The sequence below is a fragment of the Mustela nivalis genome, assembly GCF_964662115.1.
Source record: "Mustela nivalis genome assembly, contig: HAP1_SCAFFOLD_701, whole genome shotgun sequence".
NCBI classification, from domain to species: Eukaryota; Metazoa; Chordata; class Mammalia; order Carnivora; family Mustelidae; genus Mustela; species Mustela nivalis.
The window spans coordinates 375,604-399,910 of NW_028135962.1; the positions used below are offsets into that span (position 1 = coordinate 375,604).

The 24,307-nt window shown below is 53.8% G+C and overlaps 1 long non-coding RNA gene across 1 annotated transcript in view; it reads left to right on the forward strand.

Moving 5' to 3' along the window:
* Positions 1–23,578, forward strand: part of LOC309857432 — a 296,182-nt gene extending 272,604 nt beyond the window's left edge. Inside the window, exons 15-16 of the long non-coding RNA XR_014307711.1 lie at positions 18,013–18,593; positions 20,922–23,578. This is a non-coding gene — a long non-coding RNA (uncharacterized lncRNA). The remainder of the gene's footprint in view (positions 1–18,012; positions 18,594–20,921) is intronic.
* Positions 23,579–24,307: the final 729 nt, after the last annotated feature.

A 24,307-nucleotide genomic window follows, 5' to 3' on the forward strand; every position in this document is an offset into this window, starting at 1 on the left:
CGACTGAGATGGAGACTTTGCCCCTAGTCATCCCTCAAGTGAACAAAGGGATGGATGTCATGCAGCATCCACCTTCCAGCCAGTACTATTCATGCCACCTTTCTGGAAAACTTGTAGTGAGGCCCTTGGAAAGGTTGGGGGGGGGGGCACACCTGTAGTCACTCCTGTGGCACATAGGGATATTACCTGCTTGGGGTGAGTCACCTTGAAGAAAAAAAGGGTTTGCCCCCTGTCAAGAGTGCTCCGAAATGACTAGAAGGGCATGAGGACTGCAACTGGTGAAAGCCTGTTTGAAAAACTTCTTTAGGGCTGAAAGGGGTAGAATGTCCTGAGCATTGCCTTTTCGTGAATAGGCTATGTCATTTCCTTGCTTGAGGGAAGAAAAGAAATCATCCCGTATTTTCCACTTTGAAAATCAAGGAAACACAGAACCTTGGATTGTATTTTGTTGTTGTTGTGGAAAGTCAGTAAGCCACCGTACAGTTCCTCATCAGCTTCCGAGGTAGTAGTGCCCAGCTGTTCATCAGTTGCGTTTCACCCCCAGTGCTCATCCCATCGCATGCCCTCCTTTATGCTCCTGCCCGAATTGTCCCATACCCGCACCCACCTCCCCTCCAGCAACCCTCTGCTTGTTTCTTTGCTTTTTTTTTTAATTTAATTTTTCTTTATTTTCAGGATAACAGTATTCATTATTTTTGCACCACCCCCAGTGCTCCGTGCAATCCGTGCCCTCTATAATACCCACCACCTGGTACCCCGACCTCCCACGCCCCCGCCCCTTCAAAACCCTCAGATTGTTTTCCAGAGTCTATAGTCTCTCAAGGTTCACCTCCCCTTCCAGTTTTCCCTAACTCCCTTCTCCTCTCTAACTCCCCATGTGCTCCCTGCTATTTGTTAGGCTCCTCTGCTTGTTTCTTAGAGAAGAGCCTCGCATCGTTTTTCTCCCTCTCTGGTGGCTTCCCATTCAGTTTTCCCTCCCTTCCCCTGTGATTATCAAATGGCTTCATGCATAGGTGGAACTTAAGACCCAGGGCAGGGGATCCCAGTGGGCTTTCTTTCAGTGAGGTTATTGTGTACCTTTCCATGTTTGGCCGCATTTCGCTTTTCCTGGGAACTGACCCATTCCAGTGATATGTGTCCATTGTGTGTGGGGGGACGGGGGTTCTTCATTCTTGCTCAGGGAGTTGGGATCCTGATGCTGGTGTCAGGAGAACCTCCTCTGTGTTCCTGTTCCACTGGTGCCCTTTGGGGCCTCCCTTTCCTTCTCTGGAAGACGATGAGAGATCCAGTTGTGCAATGTTTTCCAGAAGGCCCTTTAGCTCAGTCTTCCAGGGGCTAGAAATAGCCAGCTTTGGTTTAGTCCACCAAACACGGGGTAGCAATATTCCCTTCAACTACTCCATGAGGACACACAACCAAGGAGAATGGAAATACCAGAGGAGCGTAGCTCCAAGGGGACGTCGGTGAAATGCTTTTACGACAGCCAATATCCTAGGAAGGTGTGTGTTTTCTGTGATCACAGAGGTGGGCACTGGCCTTTCCATATCAACAGATGTCACTTTTGTCTTTGGGCTCTTTCACTGATCTTTAAGGTGCATTCACGTACAGCCTGAGGAGACCTGATTGGGAAACTCTCAGAGCGTAATCTCATTTTGGTCTCCTAATACCCACCTTTCAAAGACAATTTTGAAAATACAGTCTAATGGACGTACAGTATTTTCGTCGTTTCAGTTGAAGAGTAGGGATTCAGGAATTCTGTATGTGACTCGGTGCTCAGCACAGTAAGTGTCTTCTTAATCCCCACCCCCTCTTCCACCCATCCGCCCACCTGGTTCCCAACAGTATGTTCCCTATATTTGAGCCGGTGTTTTTGATTGCCTCTGTTTCCTGATTCCCTTTATTCTTTTCTGTTTCTGAAAAGTCACACATGAATCAAAGCCCATGTTAACAAAACACCCACGGTTCGGTCCACAGTGGCTCCCAGGGTTCCCCATCCCTGCTCTGTACCTGCCTGTCTCTCCTCTGAGCGGTTGCTGAAAGGTTTCTGACCAAGGGAACATAGGGCAAGAGATGGTCTTTGACAGCTTCAAGCTTTCATGACCAAACCCGTTGTCACTTCCCTGGGACTCTCTTGTGTTCCATCGCTTTCTGCCCAGTATCCCGGAACTTCGCAAGCCAGCACTGGTGTTTCGAATGGCCTTGCACAGAGGCCACAGTGGAAGCAGCGTAGGAGTGCCCAGGCTACTAGGGAGAAAGGGACTCAAGCTCAGGATTTCGCTTCCACTGAACAAACTGTCTTTCCTGCCATCCTGCCTCCCTATACTCTGGAGGAGAAGAGGAGGAGAGGCCTGTGGGGGTGGACCAAGCCCTGCCTGGCTGTTGATCTTCCTGACAATCAAACACCTCTTTGTGGCTGCCAGACGGTTGCGCATCGATCTCTTCCTGGTGGTGAAAGAGAGGACGTTTTGTCCACTGGTTCGCTGGCAAGTTGTCTCTCCGTGTGCTCCGGGGACAGGTGGCCGGGGCATTAGCTGCGAGCATGCTGGAAGTGCAGAGTGTCAGGTCCCTCCCAGGGGTACTCAGTCGGAATCTGCCCTTTGCCGAGAAACCCTGGGCATCAGAGCCTGAGAGGGTCGTCCCCCCAAAAGCACTGTGGAATGTTCCACAGAGGGAGCGCTAATGGGCCACCTTGATCCACCAGTGGGGAAGGGGTGGTTGTTTCCTGGGCCCTTTGGGCCATTTCTCTCTGCCGAGAACCCCCTGAAGGGTTGATTCCCCAGTGGCCCTGGTGGGGATGGTCCTGGGAGAAAGGAAAGAACACCCCCCAGGCTGGGACTTAGAGTCGAGATGGAAGCTAAGCCTGCACCCAACAGCAGGAGCTCCAACTCGCCCAGGCTGAGCGACTGCTCAGGAGCTCTGTGTTGTGCTTTGGCTAGGTCCTTATGTGTCAGCTGATGGTATTGGGGATTTTTCTTGTGGTGCTGGATCCTGTCTTCTTAGATTCCCTGGCGCTGTATCTGCAAGGTTGGGGACCCTTGGCGTGTCCTTTTGCTTCCATGTAATTTTGGACATCCTCTTTGGATTCCGGGTTGACCCAGTGCTGGTTGGGTAGCATGTAATTGAACTTCCATGGATTCGTGGTCTCTCCAGGGTTGCTCTTAGGGTTCATTTGGCGTTCCGTAGCATCGTGCTGAGAAAAGATGCGTGGGATGATATCCATCTTTTGGAGTTTGTTGAGACTTGGGTTGTGCCCTAACGTGTGATCTACTCTGGAGAATGTTCCATGTGCACTGGAAATCCAGCACTGCGGATGCTGCGGTTTCAGGGTGGAAGGTTCTGCATCTACGTGTTGAAACGGGTGCATCCCTCAAAGCCATAGATTCCCTGTTGATTGTCAGTTTGGATCCTGTGTCCATTAGCAGATGTGGGGTGTTAGAGTCCCCCACTGCATGGTACGGCTGTCAAAGGTGACTTTATGTTTGTTATGCACTGTTGGATGCCTTTGGGTGCTCCCATGGTGCGTGTCTACATATTTCGAGATGTTCTCTCCTATTACATGGCCTCCCTTGCGAGGAAGTAGTGTCCTTCTCTGTGGCTTCGTACCTCCCCCCTTTGGTTCAGAGTCTGTTGTGTCTGGAGAGAAGGATTCCTACCCTTGCTTCGTTTCGCATCCATTTGCATGATAGACGCTTCTCCCCTGCTCACATTCCATGTGTGTGTTGGTCTACCGCGTCAGGCGAGTTCCCCATTTCAGACAAGTGAGTGGAACATGGGTGTGTCACCTGGTGGATGATGGAGACCAGGGACTTCAGAACCACCTGGACCTGACAGTGCCCTTGGCCAGCCAGGAGAGTGTGGGGTTTCTCTGGTCAAGGATCTGAACCTTTATCCTGGCAAGGGAGAACCAATCTCTGCTCCATCAGGCCCCAGCCAGGGAGCAGTGGCTACCATGGACCTGACCAAGAGGGTCAGGGGCCTGAAGGGCCCCACGGCCTTGCCAAGAACTGCGTAAGGAAATGCAGGATGGCTGGACATCCTAGCTCCTAGGTCAGCATAGACGTGAATAGAGCCAGAGACACCTCCCAGTTTCTTTCGTTTTTCTCCAGCCTCACCCAAAAGAAGCAGGGAAAAGGAATCCAGAGATCCTGGATAAGGATCCCAGGGGGATTCCAGTCTTGGTAAAGGGTGAACCTGGAGAGCCTCTAGGGAAACTGAGGACGGGACGTCCTGCCTGCCCTTCTTCCATTTACAAAATATCTTCCTCAGATTTTGGAGCTTCCACAGGCAGGGTTGAATCTCTTTGCATGTGTTTTCCCTACATCGTGCTGATGCAATTCAGGAGACTGAACTCGACAACCGTCAGTCCCAAATACTGGGTCCAAACCCGCACAAACACACGCACACGTAGCATATCCCCAAGGAAGCAAGACATCGTCCTCCTTGCTTTAGAGGGTAGAGTAGCAGCCCCTCTCCTGGGCAGCACATAGTTCTGGGGAGGGGAAGGAACTCTCCAGGACTCGCCTGGTCAGGGTTTGTTGCCTTCCTGGGGAAGGACCTGCAACGTCTCCATCTCAGGGGTCCTGAGGGCTGTGTCTGCTGTTTGCCCAGATGCCTGACACAGAAATGAACCTGTCCTCTGAGGAAACGGCATTGGGAGGTGCCACCAGTAATGAGTAGTGCCACCAGAAGTGAGGAGGGCTGGCTCCTCTCCTTTCTGCCCCATTGAATAGCTGCTGACTCTGTAAGATTTCTGGGTTCAGGAATGAAGAAGAGAGTCTGTACACGTTGTACATTACCGTAGGAAATAAAAGAACCAAACGCACACGTGGGCAGGTAGAGGAGAATATAAAAACCTTTATTATTATTATTATTATTATTATTATTATTATTATTATTACTACTACTACTATTATTATTTGGGTAAGAAAACTTTAATCCCAAGGGTTCTCATTCCTTTTTGTTGTTGTGGTGGTGGTGGTTGTGGTTAAATAACAACCCTTTAATTATATTCAATATTGCCCCTTCCAGAACAAGTAATTCTGTAGGGGAGAGGAAGGGGTGTTGAGCAGCGGATGGGGCTCGTGCACCACAAGTAGCCCAGGGGCCGAGGGGCAATCCTTGGCTCAGCCAGTGTGCACGGGTTCAGGTCTGATGGTGGCTGTAGCCAGTGGTCCTGGTGCTTGTGTTCTGCTGGCCAGCTAGGACCGCGGCTCCAGCTGGCATGACAGGTTGTAGCTAAGGACAGAGGGACACCTGTGAGTTGAGCAGCAGCTGGCATTCAGGAGTCCCTCCCAGGGTTTTCCCACAGCTGGTGTCTGGCTGCCCAGGGAGCCCTAGAAGGAGGATCCCAGGCGGGGCCAGCAGAAAGAGTCCACCCCGACGTCGCCTGACCCAGCTCCTGAGTGGGCCTCACCTGTCCTCCTCGCTGAGCCGCTCCACAGCCCAGAACCAGGCCGTGAATGGATGCTGGGGCTCTAGGCAGTAATTCTCTGCCGCCGCCTGGAGCAGCATGATGTCCGTGAGGACTCGGTATTCCTGGGCCGGGACAGAGGCACAGGATGCACCCTGAGCCTGGGTGGGGAAGCTACAGGGCCAGGTGAGGGCCGAGCAGCGGGACAGGGGTCGGGTCCTGGGTCTTGGCACACATGACCACCCTCCTGCATGCAACTTCGTCTGGTCCCAAACTGTTCTCAGAGGCTAGTAGAATTAGCCCCTCCTCCATCAAGGGAAGTTCTCCTTGATGCCCTTGTGGATCCCTACTGACTGACTCGATGGGTCTTGCACTTCATTCTTAGCAACCTGTCCCAGGAAATGGGAGATGGAGGGGAGTGGATGGAGCCAAGCAATGTTCTTCCCAGGGGCGTCTCTGATAGGGTCTGCCTGCCCTTCCCTACAGCCAGGGCTACGTATGCTCACCTTATTCTTTTTGCGGTGGTTGATCTCATTGCCCTGGAAAGTAGACAACCATTGTCCTTCAGAAAGAGGCCCCCGGTCAGTCCTAGCACCTTACACCCACCCGTTCTGAGGCTGCGCGTAGGCCAGGACCCCGGAGTGGGCCGCCAAGCCACACACACAATGAGACTGGGGTTAGGGCAAGCCCTGGGGTCCAGAGGAAGGAAGACTGGGGGATGGTGAAAGGGCTCCCGGTCAGCACCCTGCAGCACAACACTCTGTGGTGACTGAAGGGAGCGGCAGACGCCTCAGGCAGGCAGGATCTGCTGGGCTCCTGAAGTGTGGCTGATGTGCAGGGTCCTGACTTCACTGTCCCCGACAGGCAAGGTCTGAGGGAGAGGCTGCAGCCCATGCACACAGAGCGCATGCAGCTTCACCTTCAGGATGCGCTGGTGCTTCCCCAGTCTTGGGCCACCCGTCTGGGTGCAGACTCCCTTCCCTCAGCACTGAGATGGGCGCAGACTCCCTTCCCTCAGCACTGAGATGGGCAAGAGATGCCAGTTCTTAGGGGCGGCTGTGAGGCTGTGGGGAAGGGAGGTCTCCGAAGGACTCAGAGCTCAGGGCTCAGTCCGGGGACTCTCTGCTCCCTGTCCTCAGGACTCTGGTCCCTCCTCCACAATCCTCAGGCTCACCCACCTCCAGGTAGTCCTCCATTGCTGTATCAAGCACCACCAGGTCGGAGAGGAAAGTGCCAAGGTATGGGACGACACCCTGTGTCATGAGGGGTAGGTTTGGGATGAGTCCCTGCTGTCTGGTGCCCACAGGGGCCCTCCCCGAAAAGACTTCAGCGTCCTGGCCCACCCCACTTTCCCACATGGAAAAGGGCCTAGGACCCTTAGTTGCTTCCCCTGGATTCGCTTTCCCCTCACCCTCCCAGAACATCAGACTCCTCCTAATCCCCTCCAGGGCCTGCTTTTTGAAATTCAAAAAACCCCCTGGCTATGGAGCCCCGGGCCCCTCCCCAGCCCCAAATCCATTCTCTACCCAGCCTGCTAGACTCCTTCCTCCTGGTCCCCAGGAAAGAAGACATTGAGCAACTGTGGCGGCAGGCAGGAGGTGGAGCTGGAGTGGCAGGTCCCACCTGTCCTGATCTGGACGCTTCTAGCCCTCAGGGAGGAGCCCCTCTCCCCTGGCCTTGGAGGCCCTGTCCCTCAGGCACACTCACCTTCTTGGGCAGCCCCTTCCGCGCTCTCTGCAGCTGCCTCACCAGGCTGGCCAGTTTGTTCGAGGGCCGCTTCTAGAGGGCCAAGGACAAGATCCTTGAGAGCAGAATAGCCTCAGTCCCCTTGCGCCCACCGTCTTTGACTGCAGACCCTAGACGTCCGACCTACGTCTGCTGATACTGACGCTCCATTCCCCTGAAGCATGCCACGAGTCCTTCTAGAACAATCTCAGCTCCCCCATTCAGTCCATGGGGGACCTGGAGCTTGGAGCCTGGCCTCCCTGAGCCTGTTTTCCCATGGGCAGAAGGGGGAACTCCACCTACCTCCTGCGGTCTCCTGAGCACTCAGGATCCTCTTAGGATCATCATTTTTGTGGCCCACAACCCATCCCCACCCCATCTGTGAGCAGGGGCCTGTCCTCTGGGCTGTCCGCGTTCATGTGGGCCCCCATGTGGACCTTCTCGATGGATGGACACAGAGAGACCTGAAATCTAGCCTAGGGAGTCTGGATGGGCAGCACCCGCTTGTCCCAGCCCCAGGGGGAATCTTCAGCCCAGGCTGTCAGCACATTCCTGCCAAAGGCTTCTGCTCCCCGAGGAATGCTTCAGGCCATTCCCTACTTCATCCACACAGGATCACGCCTCCTCCCACCCCTCTCCTGTCCTTGGAGCCCTGCACCTCCCGTGCTACCTTGATGAGTAGTTCCCTGCCCTGGGGGTTGCCTTCTGTGCAGAGCTGTTGGAATGTTCGGAAGCTCTTCCTGAAGAGAGGGAAAGAAGTTAGGCTCAGGGGAGTCCTAACGTGGCAGGGTAGAGTGCGAGTCCCTTTTCTTGGAGCAGCCCCGCATGTCCACAGGGCTGGCTGAGGGTTTGCTCTGGGCTGCTCTGAGCACTGGGGTCTTCGTAGGACATGGGAGGGCGTTCTCCTGGGCGTCCCCCTGGGCGTCCCTTCCCAGCTTAATTGAACAGCTCGGTTTGGGTGGGGTTCTGGCTGAACCATGGGCAGAGACTTCAGTGGCTGCCAAGTCACCACGTGGAAATATGGAATTCAGCTGAGGCCAGGGTGGGGCATGGAGGACATTGGATTTCTCAAGCAGGAGGCCTGGTGGCCTGTTCCCCAGGAAGGCTGAGAGGAGCAGCCCCGGGCCCAGGTCCTTTGGTCAGGGTTTGCTGCCTCCCAGGAGGTCCAAGCTGACTGAGGGGGGCAAAGGACAGGCCTGTGGGAGATCCCGCCTCCATCCTGGCCCCTCCTGCAGAGAAGCCTCCTCACCTGGAAACGTTGTCCCATGTCCTCTGCAGGCGGTGGAGGGAGGCACTCTGCAGAGCAGCCAGGATGGCACGCAGGGAGGAGTAGTTCCCTAGGATCTGACAGGCCTGGGGGAGGGAGGAGAAGGAGCTGTCAGTGGGAGAGCAGGAGCCCCAGATGCTCGAGAGCTTTAGTGCCCCCCTCGGTTTAGGGCTCCCCCACGGGTGAAGCTGATGTCCAGGGAGCTGCAGAAGGGCACAGGTCAGCCCTAAAGAGGAACACTGCTGGCGAGAGGGAGGATTTTCCCTAACTGCAAAGGAGGCGTCACGTGGGAACTGAGCGTCCCAACGTTGGGCCATGCCCCCGGGAGGAAGAGCCTAGGGACCACAGGCCTTAGAGCAGGGCCTTCAGCCCTGAGAAGGGAGCGAGACAGAAGAGCAGTTCCCGAGGCTCAGGCGAGCCTCAGGGAGCTGGGCCTCCCACAGCATACCTTGGCCACCCGGATCCAGTGGCCCACCACCACGGCCCTGTCCCGGGCTGTCATGCTTGGGTCGCCAAGGCACGTGGTGACGATGCAGCTGGCCACAGCATTGAAGTGGGCGATGGTGGCCCGGACTGTGGGTGCCAGGTGCTCGTTGCCAGGCCTGTTCCTCCGGGACCAGACGGAGCCCAGGCACTGATGGGGCACCACCTTCTTGAACAGCTCCTAGGGGACAGGGGGAGGTGTGTTGAGCCCCACACATGTTCGCCCATGCAAGACTCATGTCCTCGGGAGGGGTCCCAGGTCAGAGCTGGAGCTCAGGAGGCTGCGAATGTGGCCGGAGCCTGCTTAGAGAGCCTGCATTTCATGCCCCTCTTCTTCTCCGAGGGAAGCCAGTGCGGGATGCCCCAGGAGCCAAGAGAGGCAAGGGAAGGGAGGAAGGAAGGCGTGTGCACCCTGATCATTCCATGTCCAGGGGGCCGCACCAGGTGGTGCTCCCAAGGGGGCATCTCCTCCTCCAAATGCTCATCCCTGCGGTCCCTGTCTCCTTACAGGTGCCCATTGTCACCTGGTGGCTGAAAGCATGGCTTTCCGTGTCTAGCCTGTCCTTCAGGACGCATCAGATGCCTAAGCCAGGTTGATGGTGCTCAGGCTCCCAGGCAGATGGGTGGGCGACCCATGGACGGGATTGCACACAGGGAGCTGCCCTCCTCCCCGCGGGGGACCAGAGCCTTCCCATTTACGGGCTCTCGCTTCTGAGTCATTGCATCTGCGTGGTACCTCTGCCTCAGTCCTTCTCAGTGCCTGTCTCCACAGTCCGCAGCTGGACAGTGAAAGCTCAGGTCTAAAAACCCTGATGGGTTTCCCCGGTCGGTTAGGGCTGCAGCTGAGATCTGGCCCTATATCCTAGGAGTCCACATCAGGGAAAAGCCGGTATAGGGCAGCGGAGAGCAGAAGAAAAGCCGGCCCTGCCCTCCTACCCTGGGGGCCCAGCTGCTCACCGCATCCATGTAGGTGAGCTGCTCTGCCACCAGCTTGGGAGGGAAGTCCAGGAGGTCAGGCTCCTTCTCTTTGAGCCGCTTCTTGGGTTGGCAGGATGCCTCTGCGGCTGGAGTGGGCTCAGTGGCACCTGCGACAGCTGGCGTGCAAACTCCCAGGCAAGCCGATGGCCCAGCCGTCTGTGCCTCAGGACCCGGCGACCATCCGTAACCTAGGAGCCCCTGTTCCAGTTCTGGAGCAGCCGGTGGAGGGGAGGCTGGCTCGGACCCTGAAGGTGATGGCTGATGCAGAGCCAGGGTTGCCTCTCGCTCCATGGGAGGCTCTTTGGCCGGCTCAGCTGCTGGAACGCGTCGCATAGCGGACACGGGGGTGGGAGTAAGGGGAACGATTCAGCCACATCACTGACACTCCATGTGCCTTTCCCTGAACAGGACGGATCCCATGGCCTTTCAAGGAATACCCAGCCCATGAGCCCCATCCCAGATGGCCTTCCCAGCTTGCAATGCCCCTTACCCTCCGCCTCAGCCTCTGTGAGCTGCAGAAGTTCCCGCTGCCTCAGCGGAACGGGGGCATGGGTGTTTAGGTCCCGGTCATGCCACGTGACGTGCACATAGGCCCCCTTGACCTCCACATGGGCAGTGTGCAGGGACTGCCCGATATCCTGCCGTGTCTGCTCAGGCCAGGTTCCCAAGATGGGACACAGAGTGCTGGGGAAAGTCAAATGTGGGGCAGAGTCAGAGACCTGGCCTTCCCTTCCTTTTCCACGCTACTCCCACAGCACCATCCTTTCGGTGTGGGCCCCACAGAATGGCGCCAGCCCACTTGCAACCCCTCTGGAGCTGTCCTTGCTGACTGCTGACCACGTGGGATGAGGGAGGGACCTCCCATAGGTCTGTCCTTTGGCCCCTCAGTCATGCATCCTCCCTGCAGACCAGTGTCTGGGCTTTGGTTGGAGGCCGACGGGTGAGTGGTCCGGTCCCCACCCTTTCTGTCCTTGGCCCCACTTGTGGTGGTCAGCGGAGGTGGATATGGATAGGGGCAGGCGGAGCAAGAATGGACCATCCAAGGGATGGCTGTTGTAGGCACCAACTCAGCCCACAATGGGCTCTGCTTCCCAGAGTGCTTGGCATCCCGTCCACACCTCTCTCGGACTCTTTGGCCTCTTCAGAGGAAGCTGCCCCACTAAGCTCTCCCATGGAAATCGAGAGTCCTGGGAGATCCATGGTTCTGAACATCCCTCGCCAGCAACATCCCCTGTCGCCTCCCACCCTGCTCTGTGGAGGCAGCAGGACCTCCTCTGGCACCCAAAGACCTATCCTGTTCTTCCTTGATCGTAGAGTGCATCCTCGTGGTCCCAAGAGAGGTGGATCCATTCATCCCTAGAGTAGGTCACAGAGATGCCCCATCTGATGAACGCTAGACATGCGTGCTTAGGATGTGGAGAGTGCCTATGTGACCCTGGGACGAGAATGGAGACCCAGACATTGTCTCTACGTTACCCATTCACTGCTCTTGGTGACTAGAGAGAGCCTGCATTCCTAGGTGCTTAAGAGCCATGATTGAATGAAATCATCCCAAACAGGACTTTGCAAATCCTGAGTGGCCCTTGGGCTGCTCTGCCTGCTCCCAGTGTCCCCTCGACCTGGGCACATAAAGGACCACAGTCAGGACCAGCTAGATGGCATCTCAGAGGTCCTTTGCCAATAGGAAAGCTGCCAGCTTTCCGTTTCCTTTCTCTAGACCCAGAAGGACCACAGGCCTGTGAGGGTTGAGCCTGAACGCGTCTTCCCTGGAGAGGGAAATGTTCAGCGCGAAGACGCCCAGCATGTCCAGCAGCCCTTTCTGCAGAGCCGGGCCCCAGAGAGGCGCGTGCCATGTTTCCTCCCATGACTCCCTGCAGTCGCCCTACGAGGTTCATCCTCTTAGCACCTCCACTTTTCCGGACAGGAGAGGGAAAGTCAGAGAGGTGCAGTGACATTCCCAAGTCCTACAACTAGTAGACGGAAGGCTCCCCCTTGTGCTGGCTATGAGGTGGGCACTCACCGAGGGAACTGGTGATCCCGGACCTGCCGGGCTGACGGGAACATCTGATAGATGGAGAACATGGTGGTGACGATTGAGAGGCTTCTATCCGGGAAGGATAGCAGCAGGGAATGTCTCCATCTCTGCACTGTGCCTTGTTTGAGCTCCAGCATCGTGCAGGCCTCGTCCGGGGACAGGGATGATGCCTTTTCCAGCAGGCAGACAAGGGGGCGGGGTGGGGAGCAACATAGTCAGCTTCAACGCCGTGAAGCCCCAGGAAGAGCAGGGTCTGGAGCTCAGACTGCATCCTCCCATCCCTTTGGGAACTTGGGCAAGACGACGAGGGACTTGTGTGCCCACCCAGAAAAAAGGTTCTTGGCTGAAAACCTAAAACCAACCTCCAAAGGACCCATCTAGGCTTAAATGTACTGGTGACTTCAACATGTGTGGTTCGCTGGACAGCAATAGCCTGTCTGTCTCTTCCTAGCCCGTATGAAGATCTGTATGTGTATGCCATGGAGTCATGAGGAAGGAGCCCTACTGTTGAGAGGAGAAAAGAGAGGTTGAGAATCTCCAAGCCTGCTCAAGGTCATCCGCGTTGGGTCTGAGATCTGTCCAAAGCATGGGCTACATGGCATTTCGCCTATGCTGATGCGGTTTGGCCTGTTGCTGTCAGGGGCAGAAAGGTTCAGGGGGAAACCACCTTCCTTGGCAGGCCCCAGGGCAGCCAGTTGTGTCTAGTCTGGGCTGTGGGCTGGCCCCGGTCATCTCTGGGTCCTGAGACTGGCCATGAACCTGGGCCCGTTCTCACCCCAGACCAGGACTGGATGTTGTTGGTGGCCTGAGGTCCCTGCTGCTTGTCAAGGGAGATGGAGTAGCTGAAGCCTTGCAGCAGCTCATGCCAGAGCCAGCTACCTGGGCCAGGAGGCATCGGAGGCCTTCCACCCAATCTTTGGGTCTACGGTCTGGCAGATGGAGTGACCCAAATCATCTGTGAGGACCCTTGAGGTGCCCTTTCCTTGCAGCATTGCTGGAATGGCAAGCAGTTTGAGTCACGTCAAGTTCCAGCAGCAATGCTAGACCGAGTCACTGTAGCAGACCACGTCCTTTAGAAAGGGGGACTGTGAGGACCTAGAGGGAAAGAGCCTGTGAGCTGGTGGACCTCCTAGGATTCGATGTGTTCTGAGAGTTGATACATTCCAGAAAGACCTGTAGAATGGCTTGATCCCACCGGCCCTTTTGTAGGTTCAATCACCCTATCTGGTATGAGGATTTAGAAGGGCGTGGGCCAGTTCTCCAGAACCCAGCTGGGTTCTCCACTTGTTAGCTGGCATGAGTAGGGAAAATCGTAAAACCCGTGGGAAAAGGCCAAGATACTCATGGCTTTGTGAAAAGCAACACAAGGCCAGAGGAAAGAAATCAAAACAACTTCCCCCCATGCCACGGAAAGCATTCACTCTATTCTCTACCAGTCCCACGTAGGTGAAGAGTGTCTTCCTCCCTTACTTACCCATAGGTGTGGCATATGTGCGGAGGTGTGGGTTACTCTGGGGTGGGGCCGGTGGAATAGTCAAGTGGAAACACTCTGGGAAGGCCCCAGGTTTGTCCCCATCGTTGCATGGGGGCCCTGGGTGTGGAGGAGCTTCTTCCTATTCTCACCTCAGAGCAGCACTGATCCTGGGTGGCCTGGGACACCTGACCCTTGTCCAGCGAGTTGGAGTCGTTGAAGTCCCCAGCCAGCTCATTCACAGTCTCTGGGGTGCAGCTCTGAAAAGGCAGTGCCCCATAGACACAGGGCCAAGAGCCATTAGCAGCCTCCCGGAACATTGCCACCAGGGGACACCCCCACTAGACATCGTGTTCTCCAGTTCAGGCTAAGAGGGATGGCTGAAAAGACATTGAGCAAGGACGTAGCCAGAGGACACTCTAAGGCTCATGACTACCATGAGCCTTATCATTGTGTCACCCTCCCCTTTTCATCCAGCCTGCTATGACCTGGGGTATGAACATGACAGATGGGTCCAGCCTCCAACACCAGGCAGCTTGCTTCTGCCCAGGAAGGGCATATCCCTCATCCCCTGTCCCCACTTCTACAAACACACACACACACACACACACACACACACACACACACAAACAGGGAGAGAGAGAGAGAGAGAGAGAGAGAGAGAGAGAGATGCGCTCCCACACAGTAAGGGACAGTGGTGTGTGCCCGCTGAGGTGGGACCACAGTTGTTGCCCACTCTCCAGTGGGCTGCCCCGAGCTGCCTTGTGTTACCTGTTGGTGTCTCCGGCCCCATGACCAGAAGCTTCGGAAAAGAGGGCTGAAGCACTGTCTGCAACTGCAGTCATGTCTCTGGCTCTGGGCTCCTGTGGGCCCAGCACCCCTGGAAGTAGGAAGACAACAACTGAACATGGTGTTCTGTCGAAGGTCTCCACTCAAGTGTGCTGGAGAGCAGGTTGCCCTTTGAAAGTGGGTGCCTGGTTGCCAGAGTTCTAAGTTCAGTTGGGGCCTATCATGAAGAATATGAGGTCACGCTTTCAGGATTCTAATACCTGGGGCCCTTCCTAAAGTCACCCCCTCTCTGCAGCCCCTTCACTTGGCTCTTGACCTCTCTTCCCCGGGACTGTACACAATGAGCCAAAAGTGCCAGAGGCACCATGCTCTGGAATTGGCACTCAGGTCCTCCCTTTCAGGAGACAGAGCTGAAGTCAGACGTTTGTTCTCTGTCCTTTCCCACTCCTGTGTCCTCAGTCATTGTGTGTCTCCCCTAGTGCCCACATTCCCAACCTGCATAGTGGGGACCAGGGAGAATCTAGTTCCTTGGGACATCTTAGGGTGTATGTAGACCGTATTTGTGGTATGTGTGCGACGGTGTCACGGGAAATCAGAGGCACACATAGAAGGCCAGATGAATTGCAGGAAGGGGTGGGACGTGGCCTGGAGGAACGCTGCGAGGAGGCCTGGGTCCCGGTTTTGTGTCGTTTTGGAACCGTCCCTTTCCCTCTTGGCGTCATTATAATGGGGCACCATGATGGGGTGGAAATGCACGAAGATGCAGACTTTGTCATCCTCGGTAGTGAAACGGTTCAGTTGTTTCCCACATAGCTTTAGAAGGAGACCTCTTTCCCTCGTTCTGGTATATGAGGGGAGCAGCCTTCACAGTGGCTCCCAGGGATCCTGACCTGTGGTGGAGGCATCACTCTGCAAGCTCTGGGTGGTTAGCGAGTGGCTTCTGAGCCACGCGATGTACTTACTCAACGTGATGAAATAGCATGCCTCGTGTTTCTCTAGATGTCAGGCAAGGAGTTTCGCACTTCCTAGTTTCTTTGCTCATGGTCCACTTCTCCCTTGTTCCCCTTTTCTTCTCGGAATCTGAAGCGAAAAACATGCCCAGATGGTTGGCGCTGCCATCTATCGAGGCTCACAGTGCCAGGATCGGAGGCAGTGGCAAGGCCAACATGCGCCCAGAAACTCAGATTCTGAGTTGAATGGCTCCCCGAATGATGGGTGCTAAGTTGGGGAAAATCCTCTGCTAGTCCAGCCTCAGTTACAACCACGGGCTCACAAGTATGGTGATGTGGAGGAAGCATGCGGAATTGTGCCTCCATTCCTCTTCTGCAACAACTGTGGGGCATTCAGTCCATGCATTTGAAGATGCAGGGTATTGGGGCAATGCCGTTGCAGAGGGACAAGAGATCGCTACCTGTCTCCCAGGCCTGAGGCCCTGTCCCTGCCTTCCTCACCACCCTCTGCTCTGCTCCCAGTTGCTCTCCAGCCACACTGGATGCCTCTTTCATGTCCTCTGGCCAACCCAGCTTCTGGTAGTGAGGCTCTAAGGCAGAGGTGCCTTCCCTCTTCATGACACAGGGCAGCCAGACTTGTGTGGGACTAGCTCCCTTGTTTTTATTCTGTCCTCAGCGCTGTCCCCCTCAGTGAGGCCTTTCGGGCCTTTCTCTCCAATGACTCTGCAGCCCTCTTTCAGAGTATTCTTCGTTTGTCTCACGGAACGCTTGCTCTTTTCTTTCGCATGGCACTGTTTGGTGCGTTGGTCCATCTCTAGACTGTGGGACCCTCCATACTGTGTTGCACAGTGACTTGTGCCAGTGTGCATTCCCACGGATGGTGTCCAAGGGTTCCCTGTTCTCCCTGTCCTCACCGGCATTTGTTAGCTCCTATGCTCCCAACCAACAATCTACCGTAGGATCCCAGAGTTTCACGCCTGGGAACATACTCCTAGACAGCCAAGGAATATGGCCAAGAACTCCCTGCGCCCACCCCCATGGTCAGGAATCCTTGTGAACACCGCTTATTCTGGTCATCCTTTTAGGGCCTAGGAACATGAAGTCATTGTGTTGTGTAGCTGAGACGTGCACAGTGCTCGATGTCAGTTCTTTCAATCCAACTGGGGCCGAAAATATTTTACTATTCATAATGAGCCTCGGGAAAGTTGACTTGGTAAAGGAATGACACGTAAGCAAAACTGGAAACAGCAGAAGCTAAAGTCAGTAGATGACGACAGGCATAGGAACACCCAAGCCCTTGCATCAACAATGGGTTCTGAGTGGGGGGAAAAAATCAGGGAAGGAAAAATCAAGCAGACGAAGGAGAATGTTCAGTTTGGGTTCTGTTTGAAAACATGATCAAGGAATAACAGGTCTCAAGAAATTAACTCTGAAAAATACCTTCTCACATAAAGTTGTCCCGGGTGGGGCAATTCTGTCTTTCAACCTCGAAGTAGGCACAGAAGGACATTTTGTTGGCTCCATGTTGTCTCAAGGAAAATGGCAGAAGTCGAATGGCTGAGAGAGGACCTACCTGGAAAGGGTATAAAGGGCCAGATGAAATGGTCCTGTGTTCATTTCTCCATCTTTGCAGCTTTTCAGTGCAATTTATTTTTAGGTCGTGAAGTCCATGAAGTTCACGGAGTACATTCTAAATGTCTTAAAAAGCATTAATGTCTTTGTCCCAAGCTCCCTGGAACCCACCTTCCCATCTCCTTGGCATCTTGTCCATCTAAAGCTCTTTAGCATGCGTCAGACTCTTCCCGCGAGCGCCTCCTTCCAGCCCTTGGCAAACACCATTCTACTTTCTGTCCTTCGGAGTCCACTCTAGGTAGGTCCTAAGAGTGGAGTCCAAGTTGGTTATCTTCATGCATACTCCTCTCACTTAGCACACCCTCCTCAACGTTCGCCCACGGGGTGGCGCATGTCAATTTTTTTGTCCTCTTTAGCGAATGAATACTATCCCAACGTCTGTATATACAACATCTGTTCCTCCCTGGACAGATACTTGGATTGCGTTCATGGGTTAGCTTTTAGGAACCATGCTGCCATGAGAAGGTGTGCTCAGATAAGTCTCCAGGACCATACTATCCTGTTCATGAATGTGGGTACCTAGCACAGAAGGGCAAGTACTAAAACACATGGTAGTGCGAAAGTTGATTTTTTAAAAACGGTTTATTTATTCATTTGTCAGCGTGAGAAAGAGGCATGCAGAAGCAGGAGAAGTGGCAGGCAGAGCAGGCAGGGGAGAAGCAGGCTCCCGGCTGAGCAAGAAGCCCGATGTGGGACTCCATCCCAGGATCCTGAGACCTCAACAGACTGAGCCACCCAGGTGTCCCACTCAAGTTGATTTTTGTGAAGAGCTGTCATACTGATTTCACAAGCATGCCCTTAAACATTCCTACCACACCCAATCAGCAAGGTTCCTAATTCTCTTTATCTTTGCCATGGCTTGGTCTTTTCCTTTCTCCCGAGTGTTTTGTTTTGTTTTGTTTTGCTTTGTTGTGTTTTGTTTTGTTTTTCTTTTTCCATGGGGAGCCAACCTCATGGATTCATAAAGGTATCTCATTGCTTGCAATTTCCTTCCTTGCGTATAGCTTTGAGGTTATGTCTCTTGCCCATGTGTACATTCACACATCACATTTGACTTGTTTTTCTCTTGTTGTTGATGTTGTTGAGTTCCTGGGATCTCTAGATATTGTGGATATTGAGAACCTGCCAGATCCATGGTTTGCAAACATGCTTTCCCGACTTCTGGACTGTGCTTTCCCTTGGTTGATAACGTCATTCAAGTCACAAAGATTTTAAGTATCCTGAATGTCCAGGGTGTGAGTTTCCTTTTCTTTTCCATCCTGTGCCTTGCAGGTCGTATCCATGAAATCATTGCACAATCCTGTTTTGTGAAGGTGAGGAAGATGGATGCTGCGGCGCTCGGAATTCAGAGAGGAAACAGGATCGCTGGTGGAGGCAGGCAGCAGCAGGAACTGGAGACGCACAGGCCTAATGCTGGGGTCCTGACCAGATGCGATGGCGCGATGATAGGAATAGGTACCTTGGGCGAGCAGGAGCCGTGTACTGGAAATGGTACCCTGCCCATTTGGGGCACCACTGTGTGTGGTGATGGCAGCAGTGAGACATAGGACTGGACATGTCCCCAAGCTCAGCCCTTCTTCAAAGGGAGCCTTTTATTGCCACCTGCTCCAGTCCTGTTTGAAGGGTTTCTTAATCCGACGAGGGACATAGATTTATTCCACGACAAAGGGTGATGATAGTGGTGTGGTGACACCTGTCTCCGAGGAACTTCTCATCCCTCTATCATGAGCCACTGTGACAGGTGAGCCACTGTCTGGAGTCAGCCGCCAAGAAGGGGTTCGAATGCCTCAAGGACACTGGGAACAACCTCCAAGAGGGACCAGTCTGTCATTGCCATGCTGAGCTGAATTCAGGTAAGACCTTTGTACCCTTGTTGTGTGTTCCCAGTTCATGGTCACGTAGTTCTGCAGGTTCTTCTATGGGAGAGAGGGCAGGGCCGTGTCTGAAGGGGAGCTGGAGAGCTCTGGCACGTCCACGACTGAGATGGAGACTTTGCCCCTAGTCATCCCTCAAGTGAACAAAGGGATGGATGTCATGCAGCATCCACCTTCCAGCCAGTACTATTCATGCCACCTTTCTGGAAAACTTGTAGTGAGGCCCTTGGAAAGGTTGGGGGGGGGGCGCACCTGTAGTCACTCCTGTGGCACATAGGGATATTACCTGCTTGGGGTGAGTCACCTTGAAGAAAAAAAGGGTTTGCCCCCTGTCAAGAGTGCTCCGAAATGACTAGAGGGGCATGAGGACTGCAACTGGTGAAAGCCTGTTTGAAAAACTTCTTTAGGGCTGAAAGGGGTAGAATGTCCTGAGCATTGCCTTTTCGTGAATAGGCTATGTCATTTCCTTGCTTGAGGGAAGAAAAGAAATCATCCCGTATTTTCCACTTTGAAAATCAAGGAAACACAGAACCTTGGATTGTATTTTGTTGTTGTTGTGGAAAGTCAGTAAGCCACCGTACAGTTCCTCATCAGCTTCCGAGGTAGTAGTGCCCAGCTGTTCATCAGTTGCGTTTCACCCCCAGTGCTCATCCCATCGCATGCCCTCCTTTATGCTCCTGCCCGAATTGTCCCATACCCGCACCCACCTCCCCTCCAGCAACCCTCTGCTTGTTTCTTTGCTTTTTTTTTTAATTTAATTTTTCTTTATTTTCAGGATAACAGTATTCATTATTTTTGCACCACCCCCAGTGCTCCGTGCAATCCGTGCCCTCTATAATACCCACCACCTGGTACCCCGACCTCCCACGCCCCCGCCCCTTCAAAACCCTCAGATTGTTTTCCAGAGTCTATAGTCTCTCAAGGTTCACCTCCCCTTCCAGTTTTCCCTAACTCCCTTCTCCTCTCTAACTCCCCATGTGCTCCCTGCTATTTGTTAGGCTCCTCTGCTTGTTTCTTAGAGAAGAGCCTCGCATCGTTTTTCTCCCTCTCTGGTGGCTTCCCATTCAGTTTTCCCTCCCTTCCCCTGTGATTATCAAATGGCTTCATGCATAGGTGGAACTTAAGACCCAGGGCAGGGGATCCCAGTGGGCTTTCTTTCAGTGAGGTTATTGTGTACCTTCCCATGTTTGGCCGCATTTCGCTTTTCCTGGGAACTGACCCATTCCAGTGATATGTGTCCATTGTGTGTGGGGGGACGGGGGTTCTTCATTCTTGCTCAGGGAGTTGGGATCCTGATGCTGGTGTCAGGAGAACCTCCTCTGTGTTCCTGTTCCACTGGTGCCCTTTGGGGCCTCCCTTTCCTTCTCTGGAAGACGATGAGAGATCCAGTTGTGCAATGTTTTCCAGAAGGCCCTTTAGCTCAGTCTTCCAGGGGCTAGAAATAGCCAGCTTTGGTTTAGTCCACCAAACACGGGGTAGCAATATTCCCTTCAACTACTCCATGAGGACACACAACCAAGGAGAATGGAAATACCAGAGGAGCGTAGCTCCAAGGGGACGTCGGTGAAATGCTTTTACGACAGCCAATATCATAGGAAGGTGTGTGTTTTCTGTGATCACAGAGGTGGGCACTGGCCTTTCCATATCAACAGATGTCACTTTTGTCTTTGGGCTCTTTCACTGATCTTTAAGGTGCATTCACGTACAGCCTGAGGAGACCTGATTGGGAAACTCTCAGAGCGTAATCTCATTTTGGTCTCCTAATACCCACCTTTCAAAGACAATTTTGAAAATACAGTCTAATGGACGTACAGTATTTTCGTCGTTTCAGTTGAAGAGTAGGGATTCAGGAATTCTGTATGTGACTCGGTGCTCAGCACAGTAAGTGTCTTCTTAATCCCCACCCCCTCTTCCACCCATCCGCCCACCTGGTTCCCAACAGTATGTTCCCTATATTTGAGCCGGTGTTTTTGATTGCCTCTGTTTCCTGATTCCCTTTATTCTTTTCTGTTTCTGAAAAGTCACACATGAATCAAAGCCCATGTTAACAAAACACCCACGGTTCGGTCCACAGTGGCTCCCAGGGTTCCCCATCCCTGCTCTGTACCTGCCTGTCTCTCCTCTGAGCGGTTGCTGAAAGGTTTCTGACCAAGGGAACATAGGGCAAGAGATGGTCTTTGACAGCTTCAAGCTTTCATGACCAAACCCGTTGTCACTTCCCTGGGACTCTCTTGTGTTCCATCGCTTTCTGCCCAGTATCCCGGAACTTCGCAAGCCAGCACTGGTGTTTCGAATGGCCTTGCACAGAGGCCACAGTGGAAGCAGCGTAGGAGTGCCCAGGCTACTAGGGAGAAAGGGACTCAAGCTCAGGATTTCGCTTCCACTGAACAAACTGTCTTTCCTGCCATCCTGCCTCCCTATACTCTGGAGGAGAAGAGGAGGAGAGGCCTGTGGGGGTGGACCAAGCCCTGCCTGGCTGTTGATCTTCCTGACAATCAAACACCTCTTTGTGGCTGCCAGACGGTTGCGCATCGATCTCTTCCTGGTGGTGAAAGAGAGGACGTTTTGTCCACTGGTCCGCTGGCAAGTTGTCTCTCCGTGTGCTCCGGGGACAGGTGGCCGGGGCATTAGCTGCGAGCATGCTGGAAGTGCAGAGTGTCAGGTCCCTCCCAGGGGTACTCAGTCGGAATCTGCCCTTTGCCGAGAAACCCTGGGCATCAGAGCCTGAGAGGGTCGTCCCCCCAAAAGCACTGTGGAATGTTCCACAGAGGGAGCGCTAATGGGCCACCTTGATCCACCAGTGGGGAAGGGGTGGTTGTTTCCTGGGCCCTTTGGGCCATTTCTCTCTGCCGAGAACCCCCTGAAGGGTTGATTCCCCAGTGGCCCTGGTGGGGATGGTCCTGGGAGAAAGGAAAGAACACCCCCCAGGCTGGGACTTAGAGTCGAGATGGAAGCTAAGCCTGCACCCAACAGCAGGAGCTCCAACTCGCCCAGGCTGAGCGACTGCTCAGGAGCTCTGTGTTGTGCTTTGGCTAGGTCCTTATGTGTCAGCTGATGGTATTGGGGATTTTTCTTGTGGTGCTGGATCCTGTCTTCTTAGATTCCCTGGCGCTGTATCTGCAAGGTTGGGGACCCTTGGCGTGTCCTTTTGCTTCCATGTAATTTTGGACATCCTCTTTGGATTCCGGGTTGACCCAGTGCTGGTTGGGTAGCATGTAATTGAACTTCCATGGATTCGTGGTCTCTCCAGGGTTGCTCTTAGGGTTCATTTGGCGTTCCGTAGCATCGTGCTGAGAAAAGATGCGTGGGATGATATCCATCTTTTGGAGTTTGTTGAGACTTGGGTTGTGCCCTAACGTGTGATCTACTCTGGAGAATGTTCCATGTGCACTGGAAATCCAGCACTGCGGATGCTGCGGTTTCAGGGTGGAAGGTTCTGCATCTACGTGTTGAAACGGGTGCATCCCTCAAAGCCATAGATTCCCTGTTGATTGTCAGTTTGGATCCTGTGTCCATTAGCAGATGTGGGGTGTTAGAGTCCCCCACTGCATGGTACGGCTGTCAAAGGTGACTTTATGTTTGTTATGCACTGTTGGATGCCTTTGGGTGCTCCCATGGTGCGTGTCTACATATTTCGAGATGTTCTCTCCTATTACATGGCCTCCCTTGCGAGGAAGTAGTGTCCTTCTCTGTGGCTTCGTACCTCCCCCCTTTGGTTCAGAGTCTGTTGTGTCTGGAGAGAAGGATTCCTACCCTTGCTTCGTTTCGCATCCATTTGCATGATAGACGCTTCTCCCCTGCTCACATTCCATGTGTGTGTTGGTCTACCGCGTCAGGCGAGTTCCCCATTTCAGACAAGTGAGTGGAACATGGGTGTGTCACCTGGTGGATGATGGAGACCAGGGACTTCAGAACCACCTGGACCTGACAGTGCCCTTGGCCAGCCAGGAGAGTGTGGGGTTTCTCTGGTCAAGGATCTGAACCTTTATCCTGGCAAGGGAGAACCAATCTCTGCTCCATCAGGCCCCAGCCAGGGAGCAGTGGCTACCATGGACCTGACCAAGAGGGTCAGGGGCCTGAAGGGCCCCACGGCCTTGCCAAGAACTGCGTAAGGAAATGCAGGATGGCTGGACATCCTAGCTCCTAGGTCAGCATAGACGTGAATAGAGCCAGAGACACCTCCCAGTTTCTTTCGTTTTTCTCCAGCCTCACCCAAAAGAAGCAGGGAAAAGGAATCCAGAGATCCTGGATAAGGATCCCAGGGGGATTCCAGTCTTGGTAAAGGGTGAACCTGGAGAGCCTCTAGGGAAACTGAGGACGGGACGTCCTGCCTGCCCTTCTTCCATTTACAAAATATCTTCCTCAGATTTTGGAGCTTCCACAGGCAGGGTTGAATCTCTTTGCATGTGTTTTCCCTACATCGTGCTGATGCAATTCAGGAGACTGAACTCGACAACCGTCAGTCCCAAATACTGGGTCCAAACCCGCACAAACACACGCACACGTAGCATATCCCCAAGGAAGCAAGACATCGTCCTCCTTGCTTTAGAGGGTAGAGTAGCAGCCCCTCTCCTGGGCAGCACATAGTTCTGGGGAGGGGAAGGAACTCTCCAGGACTCGCCTGGTCAGGGTTTGTTGCCTTCCTGGGGAAGGACCTGCAACGTCTCCATCTCAGGGGTCCTGAGGGCTGTGTCTGCTGTTTGCCCAGATGCCTGACACAGAAATGAACCTGTCCTCTGAGGAAACGGCATTGGGAGGTGCCACCAGTAATGAGTAGTGCCACCAGAAGTGAGGAGGGCTGGCTCCTCTCCTTTCTGCCCCATTGAATAGCTGCTGACTCTGTAAGATTTCTGGGTTCAGGAATGAAGAAGAGAGTCTGTACACGTTGTACATTACCGTAGGAAATAAAAGAACCAAACGCACACGTGGGCAGGTAGAGGAGAAAATAAAAACCTTTATTATTATTATTATTATTATTATTATTATTATTACTACTACTACTACTACTATTATTATTTGGGTAAGAAAACTTTAATCCCAAGGGTTCTCATTCCTTTTTGTTGTTGTGGTGGTGGTGGTTGTGGTTAAATAACAACCCTTTAATTATATTCAATATTGCCCCTTCCAGAACAAGTAATTCTGTATGGGAGAGGAAGGGGTGTTGAGCAGCGGATGGGGCTCGTGCACCACAAGTAGCCCAGGGGCCGAGGGGCAATCCTTGGCTCAGCCAGTGTGCACGGGTTCAGGTCTGATGGTGGCTGTAGCCAGTGGTCCTGGTGCTTGTGTTCTGCTGGCCAGCTAGGACCGCGGCTCCAGCTGGCATGACAGGTTGTAGCTAAGGACAGAGGGACACCTGTGAGTTGAGCAGCAGCTGGCATTCAGGAGTCCCTCCCAGGGTTTTCCCACAGCTGGTGTCTGGCTGCCCAGGGAGCCCTAGAAGGAGGATCCCAGGCGGGGCCAGCAGAAAGAGTCCACCCCGACGTCGCCTGACCCAGCTCCTGAGTGGGCCTCACCTGTCCTCCTCGCTGAGCCGCTCCACAGCCCAGAACCAGGCCGTGAATGGATGCTGGGGCTCTAGGCAGTAATTCTCTGCCGCCGCCTGGAGCAGCATGATGTCCGTGAGGACTCGGTATTCCTGGGCCGGGACAGAGGCACAGGATGCACCCTGAGCCTGGGTGGGGAAGCTACAGGGC